Genomic DNA, 3942 nt, shown 5'->3' with positions numbered 1-3942 from the left:
CTTTTTTTGGTTGCACTTTAACAACAACAACAAAAAAAAAATGATTTAAAACCAACTTCAAAAGACAGTAAAGGAAAACAAGAGAAGGAAGAGTGAGAGAAACTAGTATCAAAAAGTATATTTATTCCAAAAAATATCAGCGGTAATTAGCTGGAGATGTACTCCAGCCACAGGTCCCATGCCTTATGGAAGGATGGGAGGGAGTTGTAAACAAAAGCTGTGAGTACCCTCATAGAATTGTCATTGATCCCGTAATTATTCTGCTATTTTATATGGTGCCAACTCTTTTTCTATATCTGCACAATTTTACAGAGAAACCTTGGTTTCACAAACGACCACAATTCAATTTTTAAGTTGACTCATGTAGAATCAGGAGTTGATTATCAGATGTGACTGCAATCCAAATCAGCAGTACTCAATTTATTATCATAAAATATGAAGGTCTGAGAAACAGAACTTGTTACCCTAAGATTTGAACAGGGTAAACATTTTGTGCACTAGCCAATTGACCTATTTCATTGGAACATTAAAGGGGATACTCTAATCACCAGAACCACAATCTTTATATGACTGACATAGAGCATCTCTATGCTCTTCATTGAAATGTCCAGAGCTCCTTAATGAGTCAATACAGCTCTAGAAGGAGATGCCGATTGCTATGCACGCACACTTGCCCCCAATGCTTCCCTATGTGAAAGCATTTCATTGGCTAAGATGGTCACTATTGAGGATATCAGCCAGCTCCACTGAGCAAAATAACCAGGAAACAAAATGGCTGCTTGTCTGATTGACGGCTAAGGAGTTTGTAACCAGGTAAAAAAAAAATGTAAAGTGCCAATTTCTATTGTAATCTGCACTTTTTGTAAAATGGAAAAAAGGAGTAAACACTCTTCACTTATGAAGCACTTTAGCAAGCTGAAATGCTATAGCAGTCTGGACTGTCTATTTTGAATTTTTTTTTCGTTTTGCCCATCTATTAAAACGTTGGGTTGCTAAATAGAGCTATTGTGGACTAAAACTCTGATCACACTTGGCCAATTATTGGTTCAGTTGCTATTGTGCATTAGGTGTCTGGAGTGTTTCTTTAATAACAGTTAGGCCTCAAACTTCACCACCATGTTCTAGTCTGGTAATTCTTACCAACAAAAAAAATAAAATAAAAAATAATAATTTTAATGGGGACCTAAATGATATGCATGGCATTAGTCTGGCAACCCTTTATTTAATGATATAAAAACCAAGACTGAAAAAAAATCCTGTAAAACCTGTTTATTAGACTCTTTTTATTGTCTGCAATATGGGAGGCAGTGCCACAACAGTAAATGGCATAATGCGGGCAATCGGTGCATGTTTCCATGGATCAATAAATGCAAGCATAACATTATTCTATACAATTTGTTAATGTGACATATAGAGAATTCACCCCTCAATATCCATTTCCATTAAGAAGCATGGATAACGAGATAGGAATTTTATAAAAGAACTTTTGATTTTTGCACCATAGGGCACACAGGGTGTTGAATGGGTTGTATTCGTGCCAGTGTGGTTTGGCACAGCCTACCAGTGTACTTCTCTTGGGAGTACGGGCACCTTCCTTGTACTGTACATTAAGAGATGGGGTAATGCTTTGTGCTAAGGGAATGTATATCCACATGGCAAATGGATATTTTATGGGCCACTGGGCTGGGGACCCATGGCACCCAATCCATAGATATTAATTAAAATTATAGTAACAATAATTTTTTTTTTTAATTTTGCTCTTAATACACAGGAATTTCCACAAGGATTAGTGTAAAATAAGTGACGTGGAAAGAACTAAAATTATACAAGTGAAGAATAACAATAGCTAATTGTAGTATAGGCAGATTGGTAAAACCATTCATAATGTTTACTATCTTGCATCTTCAATGCAAGCCAATCTTAAAATAGAGTTTAAAAGGGCAGATGGTACATGCAAGTGTATATATTTTTTTTACCCCGTGAAAAACACACAGTAATAGCTGAACTATGAAAGTGATTTTGTAAGAATGTGGTAATGCAATTCTCTAATTGGTAATAAATCAAACTATTCTGTACAGTTGCAACTTTTTTTCTAATTGATATCTATTTCACAACCCAATACCCTAATCGAGAGTCATAAAACTAAAAGCAGTGATTTTAAAAACACATGCTTACTTTTGTTTTCTTTTTGTATTTTTTTATTTATTTTTTTAAAATATCAGCGTTGATACGTGCGCAGTTTAATTTGAAGGATTAATCTTGGATGTAAATTCAAACTTGGCTTTGTTTATATTCATTTCCAGTTTGTCCCTTGTTACACATTTGGTGTAATTAGTGCCATCCTACATATGAAAGAGGAGGAAAAGGTCTGCTATGAAGCATCACTGTTCTCACCACAATATCTCAAACAAAAGGTGTCTGTAATAAAGGAGGGTGATATAAACTGCATCATAAGCCATATTGTAGACTTTGTGTCTAGCAAGCATCGACATTGTATGGCACGCTGTTAAGGAGACCTGATATGCTATCCCTCGGGGCGATTTACTCAATGACACCATTATAGGGATATCTAGAATAGAACAACTGCTTCAGCTTCTATACCCCAATGTGTGAACCTCATTCAGGGTTGTGAACTAAAAGGACACCGATTGCCTTCTGTATAACAGTAGAGAACTGACTAGGCTAAGGTGTAAACCGTCTTAGCTATACAATGCATGAAGTCATTTAATGAAGTCATTCTCCTGATAATTAGTTTTACGTTCCCCTTGCATTTCATATCTTTAAACATATTTCATATACACAGAGGCTTTATAAAAAATGGCAGCTAAATAAAATGCCCAATTTTTTTTTATTTTTCCATCTGTACGTATATTTATATATAATATATTAAAATATCATGTTTTATTTTTGACATTACATTTTCTGAAGAAAACACAGATTTAATGCTTACATCAAAGATTTCAACATTTTAACATGCGCCTAAGTAGCAGTTACCAAATGTTTATAATTAATGGCTCATATATATTAAGCAAAACTGCATTTTGAAGAACAAAAAAAAAAAAAATATGCAACAAAATATTTTGGTACATATTTTCAACAGATATAGATAATAGATATACAAAGGAAAAAGAAAAAAAAATTAGTGTAACTAACTTTTGGATTTTCTTTTAACGGCTTTTATAAAATCCTTCAATTAATGCATCTTCTTTTATCTGAACTAGATATATACATATAAATATAAAGTCATGTTTCCTTTTCATACACAAATATTAAGTTAATATATTTTGTAATCCGGAATTTCTGTTGAACTTCGTATGAAAAGGGAATATAAAAAAATATAGTTTGTGGCAGAACATCTTAGAATGAGTCATATAATAAATGAACTATAATAGAGATGAATTCAAAATATACAAATATTTGTGATAAGGCACACTACATTTCTATTATTAGTTTTCACTCATAATTAACACATTTTTAAAATTCATTTTCACATATTCGTAATTCAGAAATACACCTCTAAGCAGGTTTTGCATATACATATCTGTTTGTGATGGTCTTAATTCTTTTATAAAATGAGAGGAAAAAAAAAAAAAAAAGAGCAATTTGTATTTGCCAAAAAGGGTGAAAGTGTTTGAGCTTTTTTTTTGGAAAATAACTGTTGTATCACCTGAATTTATGTTGCTAAGAAAAAAAAAAAAAAAAGTCCCTATTTAAAGTAATACTTGAAATACTAAAAATCCTCCCTGTATTTACAAAACGAAACAAAGGAAATAGTCTATATTCTTACCACAATTCAAGCCTATCCTAAACCAATAAAAAAAAATAAAAAAAAATCTATATATTAAAGATAAACACATAAAATATATATTAAATGATAGTCCAATAAATGACGATTACATTTTTTTTGGAATACCTGCATATTCTCCACATATGAACCAACAT

This window comes from Pelobates fuscus, chromosome 8 (assembly GCF_036172605.1).
Source record: "Pelobates fuscus isolate aPelFus1 chromosome 8, aPelFus1.pri, whole genome shotgun sequence".
Lineage (NCBI taxonomy): Eukaryota > Metazoa > Chordata > Amphibia > Anura > Pelobatidae > Pelobates > Pelobates fuscus.
This window is presented reverse-complemented; position numbering follows the sequence as displayed.